The sequence below is a fragment of the Theropithecus gelada genome, chromosome 6 (assembly GCF_003255815.1).
Source record: "Theropithecus gelada isolate Dixy chromosome 6, Tgel_1.0, whole genome shotgun sequence".
NCBI classification, from domain to species: Eukaryota; Metazoa; Chordata; class Mammalia; order Primates; family Cercopithecidae; genus Theropithecus; species Theropithecus gelada.
The window spans coordinates 176,890,223-176,917,811 of NC_037673.1; positions in this window are offsets into that span (position 1 = coordinate 176,890,223).

Sequence of the window (27,589 nt, forward strand, 5' to 3'; positions counted from 1 at the left end):
TCAGGCTGGAGGACAGTGGTGCGATCCCAGCTCACTGCAACTTCCTCCTCCCGGATTCAAGCAATTCCCTTGCCTCAGCCTGCAAAGTAGCTGGGACTACAGGCGCGCGCCACCACGCCCAGCTAATTTTTGTATTTTTAGTAGAGAGGGGTTTCACCATGTTGGCCAGGTGGATCTCGAACCCCTGACCTCAATTGATCCACCCCCCGCCCCCCGACCTCCCAAAGTGCTGAGATTGTAGGTGTGAGCCGCAGTGCCTGGCTTGTTGAGGATTTTTGCATCCTTACAAAACAAGGTTTGTAAGGGATATTGGTTTGTAGTTTTCCTGAAGTGTCTTTGGCTTTGGTGTGGGTCATGCAGGCCTCATAGAATGTGTTAGGAAGTGTTTCTTCTACCATTTCCTGGGAAAGTTAGAATAGGATTGGTATTAATTCTTCTTTAAATGTTTGGTAGTATTCACTGGCAAAGCCATCAGGTCTAGAACTTTTCTTTGTTAGAAGATTTTCGATTACCGATTCAATTTTCTTACTATAGGTCTGTTCAGATTTTCTATTTCTTCGTGGTTTAGAGTTGATTCTGTGTTTCTAGGAATTTGTCCATTTCATCTGTGTTATCCAATTTGTTGCTGTACAATTACTTATGTTGCTCTTGCATAATCCTTTTTATTCTGTAAAATTGGTACTGATGGCCTCACTTTCATTTCTGATTTTAGTAATGTAATTCTTCTCCCGTTTTTCCTTAGCCCATCCGGCTAAAGTTTGTGATTTTGTTGATAATTTTGAAGAACTAATTTTTGGTTTTGTTGATTTTTCTCTGTGATTTTTCTATTCTCTATTTTCTTTATCTCAGCTTTAATCTTTTCCTTCTGCTAGCTTTGAATTTAGTTTGTCCTTTTCCCACTTATTTAAATGATCACATTGTTGTTGATTTGAGATTAAAAGGATCTAAATGTTTATTGCTATAAACTTTCCCTCTTAGCACGGCTTTGGCTCCATCCATAAGTTTTGGTGTGTTGTGTTTTTTTCCCTTTGTGTCTGTTTCCTAACTTCCCTTGCGATTTCTTCTTTGATCCATTCATTGTTTAAAAGTGTGTAATTTCCATAAATCTGTGAATTTTCCAGTTTTCCTTCTGTTATTGATTTCTAACTACATCCTGTTCTGGTTGGAGAAGATATTTTGTATGATATGTACCTTTTAAAATCTTTTGAGGCTTACTTTGTATCCTAACATATGTTGTATCCTGGAGAATGTGCCATGTGCCCCTGAGAAGAATGTATATTCTGTTGTAATCGGGTGGATTGCTCTGTATATGCCTGTTAGATCTACTTGGTTTGCTGTGTTTTAAAATTCTCTATTTCCTTATTTATCTTCTGTCTGGTTGATCTATTTATTAATGTGAGTAGGGTATTGAATTCTGCAAGTATTATTGTAAACTGTCCACTTCTCCCTTCAGTTCTGCCGACGTTTGCTTCTTCATATATTCTGGGACTCAGTTACTGGGTGTATATATTTGTAAATGTTGTATATTCTTGATGTACTTACTCTTTTTTTTTTTTTTTGAGACAGGGTCTGATTCTGTCACCCAGACTGGAGAGCAGTGGTGCACTCATGGCTCACTGCAGCCTTGACCTCCCAGGCACAAGTGATCCTTCCTCCTCAGCACCCCCGACTGGCTGGGACTGCAGGTGTGCACCAGCATATCCAGCTGATTTTTTTTGTATTTTTCTTAGAGACAGGGTTTCGCCATGTTGCCCAAGCTGGTGTTGAACTCCGGGGCTCAAGTGATTCGCCTGCCTCGGCCTCCCAAATTGTTGAAATTGCAGGCACGAGCCACCATGCCCAGCCACATTTATTATTATTATTAATATTATTATTTTAATCAACATCTAATGTACTTCTTTGTCTCTTGTAACAATGTTTGACTCAAAGTTTATTTTGTTTGATATCAGTATAGCCAACCAGCAAACTTTCGGTTACCGTTTCTGTGGAATATCCTGTTCCATCTTTTCACTTTCAAATTATTGTATCTTTGGATCTAAAGTGAGTGTCTTGTAGACAGTGTATAATTGGATCATGTTTTTACCCTTTCTTTCAGTCTCTTTCGATTGCAGCGTTTAATCTTTTACATTTAATTACTGATAAAGAGGGACTTACTTCTGTCATTTAAAAATTTTGTTTACTGGGGCCGGGCGCGGTGGCTCACGCCTGTAATCCCAGCACTTTGGGACACCAAGGCGGGCAGATCACGAGGTCAGGAGATCAAGACCATCCTGGCTAACACGGTGAAACCCTGTCTCTACTGAAAATACAAAAAATTAGCCAGGTGTGGTGGCGGGTGCCTGTAGTCCCAGCTATTTGGGAGGCTGAGGCAGGAGAATCATTTGAACCTGGGAGGCGGAGCTTGCAGTGAGCCGAGATCACGCCACTGTACTCCAACCTGGGCAACACAGCAAGACTCCATCTCAAAAAAAAAAAAAAATAATAATAATAATTGTGTTGACCGGGAGCGGTGGCTCACACCTGTAATCCCAGCACTTTGGGAGGCTGAGGCAAGTGGATCGCAAGGTCAGGAGTTCAAAACCAGCCTGACCAACATAGTGAAACTCTGTCTCTACTAAAAAAAAAAAAAAAAAAAAAAAAATTTGCTGGGCTTGGTGTTGGTTACCTGTAGTCCCAGCTACCTGGAAGGCTGAGGCAGGAGAATCTCTTGAACCTGGGAGGTGGGGGTTGCAGTGAGCCAAGTTCACACCACTGCATTCCAGCCTGGGCAACACAGAGAGACTCTGTCTCAAAAAAAAAAAAAAAAAAAAAATTGGGCTGGGTGCTGTAGCTCATGCCTGTAATCCCAGCACTTTGGGAGATCGTGGCAGGTGGACCACCTGAGATCAGAAGTTCAAGACCAGCCTGGTCAACACGGTGAAAACCCGTCTCTAGTAAATTTTTCTTCTCGGTCATTGTGCATTTCAGTTCCAGAATTTTGGGGGGCTCTTTTTAGGTTTTCTATTTCCTTATTGACATTTCCATTTTGATCTTGCATCTTCTTGACTTTTTCCACCTTTCTCCACAGATTCTTTTGTTTTTTTTTTTGAGGTGGAGTCTCACCGTGTTCCCCAGGCTGGAGTGCAGTGACATGATCTTGGCTCACTGCAACCTCCGCCTCCTAGGTTCAAGCGATTCACCTGCCTCAGCCTCCTGAGTAGCTGGGACCACAGGCGAGTGTGCCACCACGCCCAGCTAATTTTTGTATTTTTAGTAGAGACGGTGTTTCACCATGTTGGTCAGGCTGGTCTTGAACTCCTGACCTCAGGTGATCTGCCCACCTCAGCCTCCCAAAGTGCTGGGATTACAGGTGTGAGCCACCGCACCCAGCCTCTCCACAGATTCTTTTTGTTCTTTGAATACACACACACACACACACACACACAGATATATATATATATATATTTTGAGATGGAGTCTCACTCTGTTGCCCAGACTGGAGTGCAGTGGCACGATCTCGGCTCACTGCAATCTTTGCCCTCCGAGTTCAAGTGATTCTCCTGCCTCAACCTCCCTAGTAGCTGGGATTACAGATGCCCACCACCGCGCCCGGCTAATGTTTTGTATTTTTAGTAGAGACGTGGTTCCACCATCTTGGCCAGGCTGGTCTTGAACTCATGACCTCATGATCCACCCACCTCAGCCTCCTAAAGTGCTGGGATTACAGGCGTGAGCCACTGCGCCCAACCTCTTTGAACATGTTACAGACAGTTGGTATGGAGTCTTTGTGTAGTGGATTCTCTCCCAGGTCTTTTTCAGGGACGGTTCCTGTTGGCCTGTTTTTTATTTTGAATGGGCCATCCTTTCCTGTTTCTTTGTATACTCTTGTGGGGTTTTTTGGTCAAGAACTGGACATTTGAATCTAATACTTTAGTGACTCTGAAATCAGACTTTCCCGTTTCTTCAGGGTTTGCTGTTGTTTGCATTTGTGTTTGTGTTTGTGCTTTTTTGGTTTTGAAATTGTTGTAGACTGTCCTGGAGCCAAGGCTCAGCTTGAGGTGTGACTGTAAGGTCTCCTCAGGCCTTTTCTGGAACCAGACCTTACCCTGGGCGTGCTTGTAACTTTCTAATTCCCCTGCATATGCAGTTGCTTTTGAATGTCCTACTTTTTATTGTCTGGTTCCAAGAAGGGGAAATAGAGAGAAATTAAGGAGGAAAACGTCACCAGTCCTTTAAGTCCCCTGGAAGTCACTTTAGCCAGCAAGGGAGGAGGGGCTTGTAACAATGGGAGAAGGTGGCCGGGTGCGGTGGCTCACACCTGTAATCCCAGCACTTTGGGAGGCCGAGGCAGGCAGATCATGAGGTCAGGAGATGGAGACCATCCTGGCAAACACGGTGAAACCCCACCTCTACTAAAAAATACAAAAAACTAGCCGGGCGAGGTGGCGGGTGCCTGTAGTCCCAGCTACTCAGGAGACTGAGGCAGGAGAATGGCGTGAACCCGGGAGGCGGAGCTTACAGTGAGCCGAGATCGCGCCACTGCACTCCAGCCTGGTGACAGAGCAAGACTCCGTCTCAAAAAAAAAAAAAAAGAAAACAAAAAACCAAAATCAATGGGAGAAGGTGCAGTAATAAGGGTTGCTACCTCTTTGTCGGTACTTCTGCGATCAGATGAAGCAATCAGTGATCGGAACAGATACTCAGTATCTGGAGGACGGGGTCTCTTATGCCTACTCTGGTTCCTGATACCAATTTGTAAGCCGCTCCAGGAACATGTGCACGGTTGCCTGCAGTGGGGATGAGGCCGCTCCAGGAACATGTGCACAGTTGCCTGCAGTGGGGATGAGGAGTGGGGAAAAGGCAGCTGCAACGATGCTAAGAGCTCACTGACCAAAATTAACCACAATGTACCATCTGAGTCTTTTCCTGGAAGTTGCCTTCAATGGACTTCAGAGCTCCAAAATAGCTACATCAGACAGTTCTGTGAGTATTATTGTCTAGGTGAGGAGAGAGATTTCTCAGGCTTCCTGTGCCTCCATCTTCCCAGAATTCTCTTCTTGGTCATTGTATTTTTAACAAGGCTTCTAAGACCATTCACCAGGGGAAGAAATGGCCTCTCCAACAAATGGTGCTGGTACCACTGGATAGCCATAAGCAATGAAGTTGAAACTTTACTTCACACTACAGACAAAAATTAACTCCAAATGGATCAAAAATTAACTCAAGGCCTAAATGTAAAAGTGAAAACATAAACTTTTGAGGAAAGCCAAGTAGTAAATCTTCATTTGGCAATGGAAGCTTAGCTCGGATATGCAAGAAAAGAAAAATGGCATGCAGGAAAAGAAAAAACGGTTAAGTTGGACATCAAAATTAAGACATTTTTGTGCATCAAAGGACATTGTACATTTAAAAAAACCATGGAATGAGAGAAAATATTTGCAAATCAAATGTTTGATAAAGAACTTTATCTAGAATCTATACAGAACTGTTACAACTCAATAATAAAAAGACCACAAGTAACTCAATTAAACATGGGCAAAGAATCGTAATAATTTCTCCAAAGAAGATGTGCAAATGGCCAAATCAACACAGGAAAAGAGGCTCAGCATCGTTATCCGCCAAGGAAATGCAAATGTAAGCCCCGAGACACCACGTTATTCCTACTAGGATGACCATAAGCCAAACAATGGGAAATAAACATTGTTGGCAAAGATGTGGAGAACTCAGTTCTCATCTGCTGCTGGCGGGAATGGTAAGTGGTACAGTCACTTTGGAAACATTATGGCACTTCCTCAAAACGTTGAACATCAAGTTACCATATGACCCAGCAATTTCCCTCACAGGGGTATATAGAGCCAGGAGAAATGAAAATGTAGGTCTACACATAAATGTGTGCACAAATGTTATAGCAGCATTGTTCAGAATAGCCCAAAGATGGAACAATTCAAATGTCCGTCGACTAGTGAATGGATGAATAACATGTGGTATATTCACACAGTGGAATAGTCTCACATGATAAGGAATGAGGAATCTTGAAAACATTATGCTAATTGAAATAAGCCAGTAGGGGCTGGGTGCGGTGGCTCACGCTTGTAATCCCAGCACTTTGGGAGGCCGAGGCGGGTGGATCACGAGGTCAGGAGATCAAGACCATCCTGACTAACACGGTGAAACCCCGTTTCTACTAAAAATACAAAAAGTTAGCTGGGCATAGTGGTGGGCGCCTGTAGTCCCAGCTACTCAGGAGATTGAGGCAGGAGAATCGCTTGAACCCAGGAGGCGAATCTTGCAGTGAGCCGAGATTGTGCCACTGCACGCCAGCCTGGACAACAGAGTGAGACTCCATCTCAAAAAAAGGAAAAAAAGAAGCCAGTCTCAAAACAAAACAAAACAAAACAAAACAAAAAACTCACATATTATACTAGTTCATTTGTATGAAATGTCCAGAGTAGGAAAATATGTAGAAAGTAGATTACTGGTTGTTTATTGGTTTGGGTAGGGGGAGGGGATGGAAGCATAGGGGAGTGATACCTAAAGAGTATAGGGTTTCTTTCTAGTGACAGAAACTTTCCCAAATTGATTGTGGTGATGGTTGCACCACTCTGTGAATACACTGAAAGCCACATTAAGCATATGGTATGTGAATTATATCTCAATAAAGTTGTTACCAAAAAATTGACAGCACAGTTTACGCAGGTGAAATAGTTAAGACATACATAAACAGTACGATAAATGTGGCATTTTACCCCGAGTAAGACCTCAAAGCTGCTTGTTAAAGTGGTTGTTGGAAGGGCTGTAGCTTGTGGTTTACTGTGAGGTGATGGAAGGGAGGTTATCTGAAGTTGGATGGGGTGGAAGTTTGTCCTGCCAAATATGCATGGCTGTGGCTCATAACACACACAGTTGGAAGTGTGTGCGTGTGTGCTTTTTGTGCACTTCCACATTGCTTGATCAGCTGGACTGGGCATAATTTTCTGCATGCATGTAGTGTTTTTGGCAAATGAAATCATGCATGAACAAATGCAAAAGTCACATTATGCTCAAGTTCCCTCAAATATATCAGTGCATTGAATAAAATTCCAATATTTATTTATTTAGAGATGGAGTTTTGCTCTTTTCACCCAGGCTGGAGTGCAGTGGCACGATCTTGACTCACTGCAATCTCAGCCTCCCAAGTTCAAGTGATTCTCCTGCCTCAGCCTCCTGAGTAGCTGGGATTACAGGTGCCTGCCACCACGCATGGCTAATTTTTCTATTTTTGGTAGAGATGGAGTTTCGCCCTGTTGGCCAGGCTGGTCTTGAACTCCTGACCTTAGGTAATCCACCTACCCTGGCCTCCCTAAGTGCTAGGATTATAGGCATGAGCCACCGTACCTGGCCCTAATATTTAAAACACATATTACAGCATAACTGACTGTAGCTGTGCGTTTATATTTAAAATGTCTCTTGGCTTAAGAAAACAGACCAACAATCTTCGACTTTAGTTCATTTGCATTTAATGTAATTACTGATATATTTGGGTTTACATCTGCCATATTATTATTTGTTTTCTATTTGTTTCATCAGTCTGTTGTTCATTTATTCCTTCCTTCTTAATTTTTATGGATCCATCAAGTGTTTTATTATTTTTTCTCTTCTATTAACGTGGTAGATAGCAAAGACGGCCACCACGCCTTACTTCTCCTTATATTCATGCAGTTTTACAATGTGCGTTTGTAGCTTCTCCTGTTAAGGATGGAAGTCAGGGGCCAGGCGTGGCGGCTCACGGCTTTAATCCCAGCACTTTGGGAGGCTGAGGTGGGTGGATCATCTGAGGTCAGGAGTTTGCCACCAGCCTCTCCAACATGGTGAAACTCCGTCCTCACTACAAAATACAAACTTAGCCGGGTGTGGTGGTGGGCATCTGTAATCCAAGCTACTCGGGAGGCTGAGGCAGGAGAATTACTTAAACCCAGTAGGCAGAGGTTGCAGTGAGCTGAGATCGCGCCACTGCACTCCAGCCTGGCTGAGAGAGAGAGAGACTCTGTCTAAAAAAAAAGGAATTGAAGTCAATTTCTCCTCCCTTTGAAAAAGAAACAGCCTCTTACTTTAGCCAAGTTAATTTAATTCAGCAAAAGTGACAATGTGAAGACCTTGTCCCTTTAGAATCTTACAACTTTGCCACTGCCATATGTAGCATGCCCAGAGTAGCCTGCTGGAGGATGGGAAAGTGGAGGAGGATCACAAAGCATGAATGACTCAACGATGAATTTCAGATTAAATGTTCTAAAATGCAGAGCAGAGCAAACATCCTGACAACTGGAAGACTCTTGATTTGCAAGTGCTAGGTGGTAGACAAAGAAACACTTTTGCTTTGAACTCTGAAAAAGTTAAGCTTGGAGGACTCGGACCACAGAGTTTATAAAATGAAGGCATGAAGTAGGAAAGGAAGCAGCTATGGCATAAGAGCCATTTCCCCTGGGAAAGTTGTGCATGCCACAGCTACACAGGAAGAAGAGAATGACCCAGGACCCTAGGAGCAGGCAGACGAGGCATGGGTCGTCTAAGGGACTCTGTGTTCCCAGTACTTGGGCCTTGGCCCAGGAAGACACAAGGCTTGTGACAGTGGGTGGAGGGCCGGGCATGGTGGCTCACGCCTGTAATCGCAGCACTTTGGGAGGCCGAGGCGGGCGGATCACGAGGTCAGGCAATCGAGACCATCCTGGCTAACACGGTGAAACCCCGTCTCTACTAAAAATACAAAAAACTAGCCGGGCGAGGTGGCGGGCGCCTGTAGTCCCAGCTATTTGGGAGGCTGAGGCAGGAGAATGGCGTGAACCCGGGAGGCGGAGCTTGCAGTGAGCCGGGATTGCACCACTGCACTCCAGCCTGGGCAACAGAGCGAGACGCCATCTCAAAAAAAAAAAAACAAACAGGCAGTGGGTGGAGGACATCTCAGGCTGTAGAGGCAGTGCTGTGTGTGCTTGGGGCTTATCACATGAGCACTGCACAGAACCCGACACCCAGCACAGGGCTGGAGCACCTGGCCCATGGAGAGCAGACATTTGAGGGCCAAGGGAAATGGCCACAGTGATAGGCCCAAGGAGGCCTCCTGGAGAAAGCCCTGCTCAGTGCAGGCTGGGCAGCTGGAGAGGGGTCTCTGGGCCAGTCCCCACAGCACACACCCCGCAGCTTCGGCCTAGCAGAGCATCAGACCGGCCACACTGGGATGGTCAAAGACAGAGGAGACCCCAGCCCTTTCTGGTGCTGGAGAGTGAACTCTGGGGAGCCTGTGCAATGTCCAGACTTAGATCACTCAGATAGGCTGGGAGACAGTGAGGGTGGCGGGAAGCTGGACACACACCATCGGCCCACGGGAGCCCGTGCTAGCCTGGGAGGCTTTGCGATCTAATCTAGAAACAGCTGAACAAACTGTAGGCACAAGTTTGTTTGTTGACACCATCTGTGGAAATGAGGGGTGGTGTTGACAGCAATTTCATTCATTGATGGACAAAGGACTTCTGTGCCTCTGAGTTGTAATGTGTCAATGTCAAAACCTCCACATTGTTGTGAGAGAGGAAAAAGCCCCAAGAGGGGTTTTGGCCACATAATAGACTACGCAGAGGGGACTCCCACGGCCATGGAGTGAATGTGGTCGGTTGTTGGGTACTGAGGTGGAGAGATGGCCGTGAGCTATCATTGGGTGAAAAAGGCAAGTGACAGAACTCGAGGGGCAGTGTAATCCCCTTCCAGTGAGAAAGAGGAGAGAAAGCAGAAAGGAAGGGAGGAAGGGAGGCAGGCAGGCTAGAAGGAATGAATCTGGGGGCCTGCCAGTTGAGCCATCTGCCCTGTGGTCAGGGCAGCTGCCAGCCCAGGCTCAGGGTGCCCATCTGAATAAAGGAAGAGGAAGACTCAGGCAGTCTGCGGCACCCACAGCACCCCACGGCCCAATCTCATTCCATCCCCACAACCCAGGGCACGCCAGTGACTGACTTCCTTCCTCCTGAAATCGGCCCCTAGGGATAGGAGCCCATCCTCAGACATCTAAAGGGCTCTGTGGGAAACAGGGGTTGAGTCCTTCTTCCTGGCTCTCGGGACAGATTCAGACACCATGCACCAAAAGTTCAAGGTGGTTCCATGTTATTCGAAGCAACGTGTTTCTGAAGATCCTACACAATTGAATATGTACCTGTATCAAGACTAATCTTTCACTTGGGGTGTGTGTGTGTGTGTGTGTGTGTGTGTGTGTGTGTGTGTGTCGTATCTTTCCACTTTAAGACCGTCTTTCATTTTCTCCACGACCTTGTGTCTGCTGCCTCTCAGATTCTCAGACACTGACCTGTGTGAGTTTCTCAGCGCCCGCACCAGCGCTGCTGCTTAACGCATGCCCATCTTTCACTGTGATAAGCGCCGAAAAGCAGTGTGCTCACGGAAAGCACTTGCAGACGTGAGCTGCTGGGACACAGCTGCCAGGGTGCAAGATACTGAGGAAGCAACTGTGGCAACAATTTGTGGACTGCCTCCATGGCGCCACCGTGTGACCAAATTGTGTCATGTGTCCACACGCCTAAGACCTGTCATCTTGAAGATCACTCCTCCAAGCAATTTAAAAAAAATTTGAAGTGAGAGATGTTATCTTCAAAAATTGTGCACAGAGTGAGAGTGGCATGCAATTTTAAATTCACATAATTTGTGCGGATAGAGAATAAGAGCACACCAGGAGAAACGAGAGCTTAGTTACAGGAAAAGCTAGAGGGCCCGGCTTCTCTTCCACCTGTGACGGGATGCTTGTACCCAGAGAAGAGAACTCCTCGGAGGAGGAGGTGACAGCTCCAGTCATGACGGCTGTGCTGGACGGATGCTGCCTGCGAGAGCCTCTGTGTGGAGGGCTCCATGTGTGGACTGACTTACTTTTTAATTCCACAGTTATTTATTTTGCTCCTGCCTGGCTGGCACTCAGGAGAGAGAGGTGTATGAGAAACAGGTTCTTGCTCCTGTAAAATCTACTGGCTTCCCTCTAAGGAATGTGCCATGCTTTTTGTTTGTTTTTAGAGACAGAGTCTTGCTCTGTCGCCCAGTCTGGAGTGTAGGGACGCGATCATGCCTCACTGCGGCCTCGACATCCCCGGCTCAACTTTCTCCCACTTCAGTCTCCCTGGAAGCTGGGAGTACAGGTGTGCACCGGCATGCTCGACTAATTTGTTTATTTTACGTTTTTGTATAGACAGGGTTCTTGCGATGATGTCCAGGTTGGTCTCAAACTCCCGGTCTCAAACAATCATCCCGCTTAGGCCTCTCAAAGTGCTGGGATTACAGGTGTGAGCCACCACGCCCAGCCTGTAAGAGTCCACTTGTAAGAAATGTCCAGAAAAGACAAAGTTATAGAGACAGACAGTACATTTGTTGTTACCGGGGCCTGTGGGTGAGAGTGGAGAGTGACTGTGCAAACGGGCATTCAGTTTTCTTTTTGGGAAAATGGAAATGTTGTAAAAGTCAGATTTTGGTCCTTCCACACCCACCCCAATTTGGGCCTCCCCTTCTGGATTACAGGAAACTCCTCCTCCTCCTCCTTCAACTTCTTGGATACTGGAGCCTGGGCTGAAGCATCTTTTCCCTTCTCTGCCCCATGGCCGCCCGTCACCTCTCCCCAGCCAGAGGCAGCTTGCTTGGCTCGTGCTGACCCCGGCAGGGAGCCAGGTGCCTTGGGTGTCAGCTCCTGTACTGGCCGTGGGGGCTCTGAACTCGGCACGTACCGACTGGGGTAAGGCCCTGGTGATCCTGGGCCCGGGTATAGCTGCTGATGCCACCCGCACCCCCCGGGGCAGCTCCTCTGGACTCTGGGCCCACTCCGAGGCTAGTTCTCCCTGGTCCTGAGAACACTGTGGTGCCTCCTCACTTGGCTTCGGCTGACATTGTGGGGGTTCAGGACTAGACTCCGCTGCCTTTGGGGTGACTCCAGGTGTAGATCTTGCTGATGCTGGGGGGACCCTGGGCTTGGTTCTGGCTGCCTTTGGGGGGACCCCAAACCTCTGCACCCTGCTGCAGACTGGGTGACCCTGGGCTTGGTTCTAGCTGCCTTTTTGGGGGGACCCCAAACCTCTGCACCCTGCTGCAGACTGGGTGACCCTGGGCTTGGTTCTAGCTGCCTTTTTGGGGGGACCCCAAACCTCTGCACCCTGCTGCAGACTGGGTGACCCTGGGCTTGGTTCTAGCTGCCTTTTTGGGGGGACCCCAAACCTCTGCACCCTGCTGCAGACTGGGTGACCCTGGGCTTGGTTCTAGCTGCCTTTTTGGGGGGACCCCAAACCTTTGCACCCTGCTGCAGACTGGGTGATCCTGGGCTTGTCTCTGGCTGCCTTTGGGGGTGACCCCAAACCTTTGCACCCTGCTGCAGACTGGGGGATTCTGGGCTTGGTTCTGGCTGCCTTTGGGGGGACCCGAGGCCAGCCTGCTGCACTCTTGGAGGAGACCCAGGCTTCCTTGTTTCTTCTGGGTTGGACTCGAACTCCACAAGGGCCAATCTCGCCCATGAAACTGAGGTGAGGCTCTCGGGCCATGAGATCCATGGCCAAGCCACAAAGTTTCCAAACCCCTGCACACGTACACTGTCCCCCTCCCCTCCCTCAACCCCAGAGAAAGACTTCTGATTCCTAGTTCCAAAAGGCTCTCAGGGACCCGGCCTGGTGGCTCACACCTGTAACCCAGCAGTTTGGGAACTCAAGGCACGTGGATTGCTTGAGGATAGGAGTTCGAGACCAACCTAAGCAACATAGTGAGACCCTGCCTTTGCCAAAAAACAAACCATCCCCTGAAAAACAAAACAACCCCCCCCAAAACAAAACAAAACAAACCAAGAAACCTCTCACCACCCACTTTCCTTCCTCCTCTGGCAGTTTATGGCAGTGCCAGTTTCCATGTGCCCCCACCAGCATTGAGTGTTTTTATTTTATTTTATTTTTTATTTTTTTGAGAAGGAGTCTCGCTCTGTCGCCCAGGCTGGAGTGCAGCGGCGCTATCTTTGCTCACTGCAAGCTCCGCCTCCCAGGTTTACACCATTCTCCTGCCTCAGTCTCCGGAGTAGCTGGGACTACAGGTGCCCGCCACTACCCCCGGCTAATTTTTTGTATTTTTAGTAGAGATGGGGTTTCACTGTGTTAGCCAGGATGGTCTCCATCTCCTGACCTCATGATCCACCTGCCTCAGCCTCCCACAGTGCTGAGATTACAGGCATGAGCCACCGCGCCCGGCCTAGTGTTACCTATTTTTAAAACCTTTCCCTGTCTGAGAGGAAAGACATTATTCCATTGCTCTAGTTTGCCCATTAGCCCTGCACAGCCCCAGCCACCTCTGTGATTTGCCTGCTTGGGGACTGAATGTCACCAGCCTTAAGGTTCTCCTGTCACCGAGGCCAGCACGCACTGACCACAAGGAGGCACTGCTCCCCTGCCAACGTCCTCTGGTTGCACCTGCTCTAGGACACTCAGCTGCATTTCTGGGCCAAGGCTGCAAAGTTCCACACCGGCTTTACAATCAGTAAAAGGCATCAGTACCCTGAGGTGGGAACTCAGGTTTTTAAGGCGTTTTTGTTGCTTCCAGCTCGGTTTCATCCATAGTCACTTGGAGCCAGGGCGGGGAATCTGCAGCTTGCAGAGGGGACCACTGCGCCTCCTGCCTGAGGCGGGCTGGGGGGTCATTGTCCTCGCAGCGTTTAAGGCGAGTCTGGCACAGGACCCCACCACCCCCTCCAGATCTGTGGCATCCTCCAGGACCCCACCGCCCCCTCCGGATCTGTGGCATCCTCCAGGACCCCACCGGCCCCTCCAGATCCTGGCATCCTCCAGGACCCCACCGGCCCCTCCAGATCCTGGCATCCTCCAGGACTCCAGCGCAGGACGCGCTCCAGGAGCCGCTCCTTCGGGGCTTCCAGTGGGCGCAGTCAGGGCGCCGGGCGGGCAGCTGCGGAGCCCACGTCTGCGGGACGCGGCTGCGGGTGGGGAGCGGGCGGCGGGCCGGGCCACCGCGGCCACTGCCCTCGCCCTCCCCGGGCGGCCTGACCCCCGCTCCGCTGCACCGGCGCCCGCGCCTCTCTGGCTCCTTTCCCCGGACCGGGGAGAAAGGCGGCGGGGCTCGCCTGGGTCCGCGGGGCGAACGCGAGGTCTTTCCCGGGCGCTCCCAGGCCGGTGCATTCCCAGAGCCGGAGCCGTCGGGGCGGGAGGGACCCGGCGGGGACCAGCCTCCGCTAGACCCTGCTCTTGGAGGCTCCTGGATCGCGTCGTCTCTTGCTGCTCAAGGACACGCGAGGAAAACGGAGGCTCCCAGGGCGCGGTTAACTCGCTCCATTGACAAAGAACCTTCTGGAACCGAGTCCAGCCCGGCCGCTCGGAGCCCCGTTGGCCACCAGGCCTCAGGCTTGGCCCGTGGGGACTTGAACAAACACTAGACGTTACCAGCGCTGGAGGCCACACCCCTGAGATGACCCCGGCGCCCCTTAACTTGCCTGCCTGGGAGAACTCCATGCTGCTTGTTCTGGCTGGCACCTGAGACAAGGTCTCTATCTCCCCTCCCTCTGGGAGGACGACAGTCTCCAGACGGGGAGCAGCACTGGGGCCAGCAGTGCTCACACCAGCCCTTTGCAATTTGTCACTTTCCGGACTCCACTGAGCGCCCCCCAACCCCTTCCCTATTCCCTCATTCTCCCTTTGAAACTCAAAGTCGCCTCTACAAATCCAAGTTCGGTCCAGCTCAGGTGGACTCTTCCCTAGTGCAACGGTGGGTACTGATGAAAATCTTCCTTACCCCTGTAATTGGAGCCCGATTTTGTTTCTCTTTGCCAGGGTCGCATAGTGAGTGGTAGAGTCAGGATCCAACCTACTTCTGCCTGAACAGCTCCCCCCTCCCTCTTTTAGACCATCCTCCAGCTTCCCCTTGACCCCCTCTCTCCCTTCAACCTGCAAATCTTAGTCGCCAACGAGAATGGCTGTGCCAGGTACTTAGAGCAACAACAACTTACTGGAAAGAAAATTATTTTTTGTTGTACTTTGTGCTTTTTCTGCCATGTTTTGCCCAGGCTTTGTTTGCCCATCCTCTGATGCTCTGTTAGGATGTTAAAAAAAATTAATATGCCTTTTTTAGGTTTATAGAAAAACTGAGCTGAAAGTACAGTTTCCACACACCCCTCCCCTCAGTTTTCTCTTTACGAACATCTTTCGTTAGTGTGGTCCATATTCGAATTCCTGAGCCAGTATCAGTACATTATCATTCACCAAAGTCCTCCTTTATTTTATTTTATTTTATTTATTTGAGACGGAGTCTCGCTCTGTCACCCAGGCTGCAGTGCAGGGGCGCAGTCTCGGCTCACTGCAAGCTCCGCCTCCCAGGTTCACGCCATTCTCCTGCCTCATTCTCCCCAGTAGCTGGGATTACAGGCGCCCGCCACCTCGCCGGGCTAGTTTTTTGTATTTTTTTTTTTTTAAATAGAGAAGGGGTTTCACCGTGTTAGCCAGGATGGTCTCGATCTCCTGACCTTGTAATCCGCCCGCCTCGGCCTCCCAAAGTGCTGGGATTACAGGCGTGAGCCACCGCGCCCGGCAAGTCCTCCTTTATTATGTTAGAGTTTACTCCTTGGGTTGTAGGTTTGATGGACTTTGACAGATGCATGATGACGTGTATCCACCATCACAGAATCGTACAGGGTGTTTCACTGCCCTAAACATTCCCTATGCCGCCTAGTTTTGCCTTTTCCAGGATGTCGTGTTTGGAGTGGAGCGGTACGTGGCCTTCACAGATTGGCCTCTTCCACTTAATGATACGGATTGAAAGTTCCTGTGTTTCTATCGCTTGATAGATCATTTAAGTGCTGAATAATATTCCATTGTCTGGATGTGTCACTATTTGTCCATTCACCTACTGAAGAACAGGTTTTCTTCCAAGTTTGGATAATTATGAATAAAGCTGCTCTAAACATTCATGTACAGGTTTTTGTGTAAATATGTTTTCAACTCATTTGGGTAAATACTAAGGGGTGTGATTGCGGCTTGTGTGGTAAGAGTATGTTTAGTTCTGTAAGAAACTCTCAGCTGACTTCCAAAGTGGCTGTGCCATGTTGCATTCCCAGCAGCAATGGACAAGGGTTCCAAGTTCTCTACATTTTCACCAAAATTGCTGTTTTTATTTTTATTTTATTTTTGAGACGGAGTCTTGCTCTGTCACCCAGGCTGGAGTGCAGTGGCGCGATCTTGGCTCACTGCAAGCTCTGCCTCCCAGGTTCATGCCATTCTCCTGCTTCAGCCTCCCGAGTAGCTGGGACTACAGGCTCCCACCACCACGCCCGGTTAATTTTTTTGTATTTTTAGTAAAGACGGGGTTTCACCCTGTTAGCCAGGATGGTCTCGATCTCCTGACCTTGTGATCTGCCCACCTTGGCCTCCCAAAGTGCTGGAATTACAGGTGTGAGCCTCTGCACCAAGCTGATTCCACATGAATTCTATAATAGAGTTTTTAAATTTCTGAAAAGAAAATCATTGGGATTTTAATATGGATTGCATTGAACCTATAATAACTTTGGGTAGTATTGACATCTTAATGTTAAGTCTTGCAATTCATGAATATTAGGATCTTCCTATTTATTTATGTCTTTTGAAATTTCTTTCGGTATTGTTTTGTAGTTTTCAGTGTATAAGTCATTTGCTTCCTTGGTTAAGTTTATTCCAATTTATTTTATTCTTTCGGATTGTTTGCTTAATTTCATTTTTAAATTGTTCATTTTTTGTGTATAGAAACTCAACTAGTATTTGTTTGTTGATTTTGTATCCTGCAACTTTGCTGATTTATTAATGCTGACAGTCGTTTTTGTAGACTACTTGGAGTTTTCTACATATAAGATTATGTCTTTTGAAAACAGACATATTTTGCTTTTTCCTTTGCAATTTGGATATCTTTATTTATTCTTCCTGATTCCTCTGGCTAGAATTTCCTGTATTGCATAGAAGTGACAAAACTGGGCATCCTTCTCTTGTTCCTGACTCAGAGGAAAAGCCTACGGTTTTTCACTGTTGTTTCATGAGGTTTGCTGTGGATTTTTTAAAAAAATATGACCTTTACTGTGTTGAAGTAGTTTTTTTCTTGTTTAAGCATTTTTAGTGTTTTTCAATCATAAAAGGATGCTGAATTTTGTGTAATGAGTTGAGATTCTGTATGTGTGTGTATATATATATATTTTTTTATGTGATGTGTGCATTAGGGTCTTTGAATGTATACTGTTTATGTACATTATATAGTGTACTCTGTAGAATTAAAAAGAGAAATTATAGTTTGCAGAATACATTAGATTAGGAAACAAATCAAAATCATGACTTCTGTGACTGATACCCATTGTTTGACTGTATCCTGTGAAGAACGTTAGGCAGAAGTACAAGTGATCTATTATCACCTCATGGGATTTCTGTAGAAATTTCCTACCTCCTCCCTTTGTGTCTCCCACAGTATGGGATGGAGCAAGGATGGAAACTGGGCATTCCAAATCTGCAAAGAGTGTGCTGTCTCTCCAGGAGCTACCATATCTCTGATGATGATTGGGTTTTGTGAAAAATCTTAGCAAAATAATATCATAGGCCATCTAATTGTTATGCTTTGATAATCTATCTTTCAAGGGGATCAGGCTATCCCAGTCAGAAACTAAACCCCAGAGTAGAGACAAATTTAAAGTAAGAATATATTTCAGAGATCAGTTACTTTGTGAATGTGAGGCTGAGACCTGTGAAGTAGATGACCTTTCCTAGATCATACAGTAAATCAGTGAAAAAACCAAGAGACAGAATTGAAATCTCTGACTTACAGTCCATTCCACAAGGTTGCCTCTTTCTACAGCATATTTATTTATGTTTACAAAATTTTAAAAGAATACACAAACTTTTATACATGTAAGTAACTCTGTTGGATGGTGTGATACAGTATACCATGGCTAAAAATGAGGTTCTGTGGCTTAGGGCAACTTAAAATCTTTACCCTTCCTTCATTTGTCTATAAAATGAGTACTGTAAGTTTTCTTTTTTTTTTTTAAATATACTTTAATATACAACGTACAGGTTTGTTACATATGTATACATGTGCCATGTTGGTGTGCTGCATCCATTAACTCGTCATTTACATTAGGTATGTCTCCTAATGCTATCCCTCCCCCGTCCCTGCTCCCCACAATAGGACCCGGTGTGTGATGTTCCCCCTCCTGTGTCCAAGTGATCTCATTGTTCAATTCCCGCCTATGAGTGAGAACATGCGGTATTTGGTTTTCTGTTCTTGCGATAGTTTCCTGAGAATGATGGTTTCCAGCTGCATCCATGTCCCTACAAAGGACATGGACTCATCCTTTTTTATGGCTGCATAGTATTCCATGGTGTATATGTGCCACATTTTCTTAATCCAGTCTGTCACTGATGGACATTTGGGTTGATTCCAAGTCTTTGCTATTGTGAATAGTGCTGCAATAAACATACATGTGCATGTGTCTTTATAGCAGCATGACTTATAATCCTTTGGGTATATACCCAGTAATGGGATGGCTAGATCAAATGGTATTTCTAGTTCTAGATCCTTGAGGAATTGCCACACTGTTTTCCACAATGGTTGAACTAGTTTACAGTCCCACTAACAGTATAAAAGTGTTCCTATTTCTCCACATCCTCTCCAGCACCTGTTGTTTCCTGATTTTTTAATGATTGCCATTCTAACTGGTGTGAGATGGTATCTCATTGTGGTTTTGATTTGCATTTCTCTGATGGCCAGTGATGATGAGCATTTTTTCATGTGTCTGTTGGCTGTATGAATGTCTTCTTTTGAGAAGTGTCTGTTCATATCCTTTGCCCACTTTTTGATGGGGTTGTTTGTTTTTTTTCTTGTAAATTTGATTGAGTTCTTTATAGGTTCTGGATATTAGCCCTTTGTCAGATGAGTAGATTGCAAAAATTTTCTCCCATTCTGTAGGTTGTCTGTTCACTCTAATGGTAGTTTCTTTTGCTGTGCGGAAGCTCTTTAGTTTAATTAGATCCCATTTGTCAAGTTTGGCTTTTGTTGCCGTTGCTTTTGGTGTTTTAGACATGAAGTCCTTGCCCATGCCTATGTCCTCAATGGTATTACCTAGGTTTTCTTCTAGGGTTTTTATGGTTTTAGGTCTAACATTTAAGTCTCTAATCCATCTTGAATTAATTTTCTTATAAGGAGTAAGGAAAGGATCCAGTTTTAGCTTTCTACTTATGGCTAGCCAATTTTCCCAGCACCATTTATTAAATAGGGAATCCTTTCTCCATTTCTTGTTTTTATCAGGTTTGTCAAAGATCAGATGGCTGTAGATGTGTGGTATTATTTCTGAGGGCTCTGTTCTGTTCCATTGGTCTATATCTCTGTTTTGGTACCAGTACCATGCTGTTTTGGTTACTGTAGCCTTGTAGTATAGTTTGAAGTCAGGTAGTGTGATGCCTCCAGCTTTGTTCTTTTGGCTTAGGATTGTCTTGGCAATGCGGGGTCTTTTTTGGTTCCATATGAACTTTAAAGCTGTTTTTTCCAAATCTGTGAAGAAAGTCATTGGTAGCTTATTGGGGATGGCATTGAATCTATAAATTACCTTGTGCAGTATGGCCATTTTCACGATATTGATTCTTCCTATCCATGAGCATGGTATGTTCTTCCATTTGTTTGTGTCCTCTTTGATTTCACTGAGCAGTGGTTTGTAGTTCTCCTTGAAGAGGTCCTTTACATCCCTTTCCCTTGTAAGTTGGATTCCTAGGTATTTTATTCTCTTTGAAGCTATTGTGAATGGGAGTTCATTTATGATTTGGCTCTCTGTTTGTCTGTTATTGGAGTATAAGAATGCTTGTGATTTTTGCACATTGATTTTGTATCCTGAGACTTTGCTGAAGTTGCTTATCAGCTTAAGGAGATTTTGGGCTGAAACAATGGAGTTTTCTAAATACATAGTCATGTCATCTGCAAACAGGGACAATTTGACTTCTTCTTTTCCTAACTGAATACCCTTTATGTCTTTCTCTTGCCTGATTGCCCTAGCCAGAACTTGCAATACTATGTTGAATACGAGTGGTGAGAGAGGGCATCCCTGTCTTGTGCCAGTTTTCAAAGGGAATGCTTCCAGTTTTTGCCCAGCCAGTATGATATTGGCTGTGGGTTTATCATAAATACCTCTTATTATTTCGGGATACATTCCATCAATACCGAATTTATTGAGAGTTTTTAGCATGAAGGGCTGTTGAATTTTGCCTAAGGCCTTTTCTGAATCTATTGAGATAATCATGTGGTTTCTGTCTTTGGTTCTGTTTATATGATGGATTATGTTTATTGATTTGCATATGTTGAACCAGCCTTGCATACCAGGGATGAAGCCCACTTGATCATGGTGGATAAGCTTTTTGATGTGCTGCTGGATTTGGTTTGCCAGTATTTTATTGAGGATTTTTGCATCGATGTTCGTCAGGGATATTGGTCTAAAATTCTTTTGTTTGGTTGTATCTCTGTCAGGCTTTGGTATCAGGATGATGTTGGCCTCGTAAAATGAGTTAGGGAGGATTCCCTCTTTTTGTATTGAATGGAATAGTTTCAGAAGGAACGGTACCAACTCCTCTTTGTACCTCTGGTAGAATTTGGCTGTGAATCCGTCTGGTCCTGGACTTCTTTTGGTTGGTAGGCTATTAAATATTGTCTTAATTTCAGAGCCTGCTATTGGTCTATTCAGGGATTCAACTTCTTCCTGGTTTAGTCTTGGGAGAGTGTAAGTGTCCAGGAAATTATCCATTTCTTCTAGGTTTTCTAGTTTATTTGCATAGAGGTGTTTATAGTATTCTCTGATGGTAGTTTGTATTTCTGTGGGATCGGTGGTGATATCCCCTTTATCATTTGTTGTTGCGTCTATCTGATTCTTCTCTCTTTTCTTCTTTATTAGTCTTGCTAGCGGTCTATCAATTTTCTTGATCTTTTCAAAAAACCAGCTCCTGGATTCATTGATTTTTTGGAGGGTTTTTTGTGTCTCTATCTCCTTCAGTTCTGCTCTGATCTTAGTTATTTGTTGCCTTCTGCTAGCTTTTGAGTGTGTTTGCTCTTGCTTCTCTAGTTCTTTTAATTGTGATGTTAGGGTGTCAATTTTAGATCTTTCCTACTTTCTCTTGTGGGCATTTAGTGCTATAAATTTCCCTCTACACACTGCTTTAAATGTGTCCCAGACATTCTGGTATGTTGTATCTTTGTTCTCATTGGTTTCAAAGAACATCTTTATTTCTGCCTTCATTTCGTTACGTACCCAGTAGTCATTCAGGAGCCAGTTGTTCAGTTTCCATGTAGTTGAGCGTTTTTGATTGAGCTTCTTAGTCCTGAGTTCTAGTTTGATTGCACTGTGGTCTGAGAGACAGTTTGTTATAATTTCTGTTCTTTTGCATTTGCTGAGGAGTGCTTTACTTCCAACTATGTGGTCAATTTTGGAATAAGTGCGATGTGGTGCTGAGAAGAATGTATATTCTGTTGATTTGGGGTGGAGAGTTCTGTAGATGTCTATTAGGTCCACTTGGTACAGAGTTGAGTTCAATTCCTGGATATCCTTGTTAACTTTCTGTCTCGTTGATCTGTCTAATGTTGACAGTGGGGTGTTGAAGTCTCCCATGATTATTGCATGGGAGTCTAAGTCTCTTTGTAAGTCTCTAATGACTTGCTTTATGAATCTGGGTGCTCCTGTATTGGGTGCATATATATTTAGGATAGTTAGCTCTTCCTGTTGAATTGATCCCTTTACCATTATGTAATGGCCTTCTTTGTCTCTTTTGATCTTTGATGGTTTAAAGTCTGTTTTATCAGAGATCAGAGACTAGGATTGCAACCCCTGCTTTTTTTTGTTTTCCATTTGCTTGGTAGATCTTCCTCCATCCCTTTATTTTGAGCCTATGTGTGTCTCTGCATGTGAGATGTGTCTCCTGAATACAGCAAACTGATGGGTCTTGACTCTTTATTCAATTTGCCAGTCTATGTCTTTTAATTGGACTATTTAGTCCATTTACATTTAAGGTTAATATTGTTATGTGTGAACTTGATCCTGTCATTATGATATTAGCTGGTTATTTTGCTCGCTAGTTGATGCAGTTTCTTCCTAGCATCGATGGACTTTACATTTTGACATGTTTTGGCAATGGCTGGTACCTGTTGTTTCTTTCCATGTTTAGTGCTTCCTTCAGGGTCTCTTGTAGGGCAGGCCTGGTGGTGACAAAATCTCTAAGCATTTGCTTGTCTGTAAAGGATTTTATTTCTCCTTCACTTATGAAACTTAGTTTGGCTGGGTATGAAATTCTGGGTTGAAAATTCTTTTCTTTAAGAATGTTGAATATTGGCCCCCACTCTCTTCTGGCTTGTAGAGTTTCTGCCAAGAGATCTGCTGTTAGTCTGATGGGCTTCCCTTTGTGGGTAACCCAACCTTTCTCTCTGGCTGCCCTTAACATTTTTTCCTTCATTTCAACTTTGGTGAATCTGACCATTATGTGTCTTGGAGTTGCTCTTCTCGAGGAGTATCTTTGTGGCGTTCTCTGTATTTCCTGAGTTTGAATGTTGGCCTGCCCTACTAGGTTGGGGAAATTCTCCTGGATGATATCCTGAAGAGTGTTTTCCAACTTCGTTCCATTTTCCCCGTCACTTTCAGGCACCCCAATCAGACGTAGATTTGGTCTTTTCACATAGCCCCATATTTCTTGGAGGTTTTGTTCATTTCTTTTTACCCTTTTTTCTCTACACTTCTCTTCTTGCTTCATTTCATTCATTTGATCTTCAATTGCTGATACTCTTTCTTCCAGTTGATCGAGTCGGTTACTGAAGCTTGTGCATTTGTCACGTAGTTCTTGTGTTATGGTTTTCATCTCTATCAGTTCTTTTAAGGACTTCTCTACATTGGTTACTCTAGTTAGCCATTTGTCAAATCTTTTTTCAAGGTTTTTAGTTTCTTTGTGCTGGTTATGTAGTTCCTCTTTAGCTCTGAGAAGTTTGATCAACTGAAGCCTTCTTTTCTCAACTTGTCAAAGTCATTCTCCATCCAGCTTTGTTCTGTTGCTGGCAATGAGCTGCGTTCCTTTGGAGGGGGAGATGCACTCTGATTTTTTTGAATTTCCAGCTTTTCTGCACTGTTTTTTCCCCATCTTTGTGGTTTTATCTGCCTTTGGTCTTTGATGATGGTGACGTACTGATGGGGTTTTGGTGTGGCTGTCCTTTCTGTTTGTTAGTTTTCCTTCTAACAGTCAGGACCCTCAGCTGTAGGTCTGTTGGAGTTTGCTTGAGGTCCACTCCAGAACCTGTTTGCCTGAGTATGAGCAGCGGAGGCTGCAGAAGATAGAATATTGCTGAACAGCGAGTGTTGCTGTCTGATTCTTGCTCTGGAAGTTTCATCTCAGGGGTGTAGCCCACTGTGTGAGGTGTGAGGTGTTGGTCTGCACCTAGGCGGGGATGTCTCCCAGTTAGGCTACTCAGGGGTCAGGGACCCACTTGAGCAGTCAGTCTGTCCGTTCTCAGATCTCAACCTCCATGCTGGGAGATCCACTGCTCTCTTCAAAGTTGTCAGACAGGGGCATTTACCTCTGCCGAGGTTTCTGCTGCTTTTTGTTTAGCTATGCCCTGTCCCCAGAGGAGGAGTCTACAGTGACAGGCCAGCCTCCTTAAGCTGTGGTGGGCTCCACCCAATTCGAGCTTCCCGGTGGCTTTGTTTACCTACTTAAGCCTCAGCAATGGCGGGCACACCTCCCCCAGCCTTGCTGCCGCCTTGCAGTTAGATCTCAGACTGCTGTGCTAGCAATGAGGGAGGCTCCATGGGCGTTGGACCCTCTGGGCCAGGTGTGGGATATAATCTCCTAGTGTGCCACCCTCCAGAGCAGGGCGAGGATTTCCCGGGACACACAGGACAGCGGCTGCTGTGCTAGCAATGAGGGAGGCTCCATGGGCGTTGGACCCTCTGGGCCAGGTGTGGGATATAATCTCCTAGTGTGCCACCCTCCAGAGCAGGGCGAGGATTTCCCGGGACACACAGGACAGCAGCGCACTGAGCAGGAGCCAGCTTAGGGCTGCACTCCAAACCTGAGCTTCTCCAGCTGTCCCTCCCGGCTTTTTCTGAATATGAGTGAGGTTCCCCCTGAGCCCATCAATCACGGATACAGGAGCCCTGGACAGCCTGGGGAGGGGCTGTGGTTCTGCCTTGCCTTCAGAGTGAGGCCACCAAGGTTCAGTGCTAGCCCGGTGCTCAGCACCTACAAGGCTCTGGGAAGTCACCTGACATCTGCAAGGACTTGGTCTCCTCGCTGTAGATGGGACACAGTGCAGCCATGAGAGGTCTGGCTCTAAGGGCTCCACACATAGCAGTTCCCGCCATCCCTTCATCCTCCTGCAGCAGCTGGCAAATGGGTGGACGCACCTCACACCCAGCCTGGGTGGGGCAGAGCCAGTCACTGCCATGGTCAAGGTGGATGCCAGGACCCCTCAAGCGTGAGCACATCCAGGGCTGCATTAAGACTTCCCTGGACCCTGGCCACATTTGCCACATGAGCCCCTTCCTCCAGAAAGATATATACAAACACACACACACACAGGTACACAAAGACACACACACACACACATATACACAAAGACACACACACACACAAAGACACACACATATACACAAAGACACACACACACACAAACACACACACATATACACAAAGACACACACACACACACAAACACACACACATTTACACAAAGACACACACACAAACACACACACATATACACAAAGACACACACACAAACACACACACATATACACAAAGACACATACACACACACAAACACACACACATATACACAAAGACACACACACACACAAACACACACACATATACACAAAGACACACACACACAGGTACACAAAGACACACACACACACGTACACAAAGACACACACACAAACACACATACATATACACAAAGACACACACACACACAAACACACACACAGGTACACAAAGACACACACACACAAACACATACACACACACATATATTTACACAACATATATACAGAAACAGACATGCACACATACCAAAACACACACAAACACACATGTACACAAAGACAAACACATATACACACACACATACACACACAAATACACACACATATAGCTGCAGAAAATACAGAGATCAATAATTATTTTCCACTTTAAAATATATTAGGTCAACCTTTTATCAAGATACAAGATGGAAGGAAGTGTGTTTTCAATTAGTACAACAATCGATATAACACTTTTTCTTTACTTTGACCTTGGAGACTCTGATGACTGTGTCTTGGGATGGCAGCATGGGCGGCTGCGTGTGTGCTGTGGTGGGGTTCTGGCAGAAGTGGGGCCGTCGCATTTCTGTGTGTGCTCGTGCCAGCAGCGGGAACTGAAATATTCATATATGAAGAGTGTTAAAGTCAGAGCAAAGGGGCAGATCACCTACAAAGGGAACCCTATCAGGGTAACAGCAGACCTTTCAACAGAAACCCTATGTACCAAAAGATATCGAGAGGGTTCTGTATTTAGCATTCTTAGAAAAAAATTCCAACCAAGTATTTCACATCCAGCCAAACTAAACTTCGTAAGCGAAGGAGATGTAAGATCCTTTTCAGACAAATGCTAAGGGAATGCATTACCACCAGACCTGCCTTACAAGAGGTCCTTAAGAGGGTGCTAAATATGGAAAGGAAAGACTGTTACCAGCCACCACAAAACACACTCAGGTACACAGACCATTGACACTAAAAAGCAACCACACAATAATCAACTAACAACATGATAACTGGATCAGATCTGCACATATCAATATTAACCTTGAATGTAAACAGGGTAAATTCTCCAAGTAAAAGGCACAGAGTGGCAAGACCCAACTATATGGTATAAAAACCCTGAAAGATAACCTTGGAGATACCATTGTGGACATAGGCCCTGACAAAGATTTAATGATGGAGATGCAAAAGCAATTGCAACAAAAACAAAAATTGACAAATGAGTCTAATTAAACTAAGAGCTAGTGCATAGCAAAAGAAACTACCAACAGAGTAAACAGACAACCTACAGAACAGGAGAAAATTTTTACAAACTATGCATCTGACAAAGGTCTACTATCCAGAACCTATAGGGAATTTAAACAAACGAACAAGCAAAAAAAAAAAAAAAAAAAAAGTATGCAAAGGCTATAGACAGATACTTTTCAAAAGAATTCATATATGTGGCCAAGAAGCATATGAGAAAATGCTCAACATAGCTAATCATTAGAGAAATGCAAAGCAAAACTACAGTAAGATACCATTTCACACCAGTCAGAATGGCTGTTATTATAAAGTCAGAAAATAACAGATGCTGGCGAGGTTGCAGAGAAAAGGGAAAGTTTATACGCTGCTGGTGGAAATGTAAAATCAGTTCAGCCATTGTGGAAAGCAGTGAGGCAATTTTTCAAAGTACTCAAAACAGAATTACCCACCCAGCAATCCCATTATTGGGTGTATACCCAAAGGAACAGAAATCATTCTGCCATAAAGACACCTGCATGCATATGTTCATTACAGCACTATTCACAATAACGAAGACATGGAATCAACCTATATACACATCAACGGTAGACTGGATAAAGAAAATGTGGTACATGTACCCCACGGAATACTACATAGCCCCCAAAAAGGAATGAGATCATGTCCTTTACAGCAGCATAAATGGAGCTGAGGGCCATTATCCGAAGTAAACCTGCAGGAACAGAATAACAAATACCGCATGTTCTCACTTAGAAGTGGCAGTTAAACATTGAGAACACATGGACACAAAGAAGGGAACAACAGACACTGGGGCCTACTTGACTGTGGAGGGTGGGAGGAGGGAGAGCATCCAAACTACCGATGGGATACTATGCTTATTACACGGGTGATGAAATAATCTGCACGTGACACCCCCGTGACACGCAATTTACCTATACAACAAACCTGCACGTGTACCCCTGAATCTAAAACAAAAGTTTTTTTAAAAGAAGGAAAATCTGCAAAAGATTAAAATGGACACTTTCCCAAAGGGGATCTAAGGAGACACTTCAAAAGGTGTTGATCATCACTCTCCCCCTGCAGAAATGCACATCAAATACACCTTGAAATACAACCACGAAGCCATTAGAGAAGCCACAGTGACAACGGCTGACCATCCCAAGGGCTGTAGAAAATGTGAAGCAGTTGGAATACCTGAGAGTGCTGGTTGGAATCAAAATGTCACAACCCGCAGGGAGAATAGTTTGATTGTTTCGTTATCAATGCAACTGGCAATGACCATGGAACTGACTTTCCCACCCTAAGATAGTTGGTCTGGAGAAATGAGAACTCACGTTGACAAGAGCTAAGGGTAACAGTTTCTAGCACCTGTCTTCACCATCGCCAAAGTTACAAAGGACTTTAACAACATTCAGCGGTGAATAGAAAGACAAACTGTGACCTGTTCTTACAATTAGATGCAACTCAGCAATGGGATGGGATTTTCCTTTGTAAATTCACTTCCAAAAAGTGATTCAGTTGTTGGAACAATTGATAGTGTGTTTGGAAAATTAGTTGGTGTTC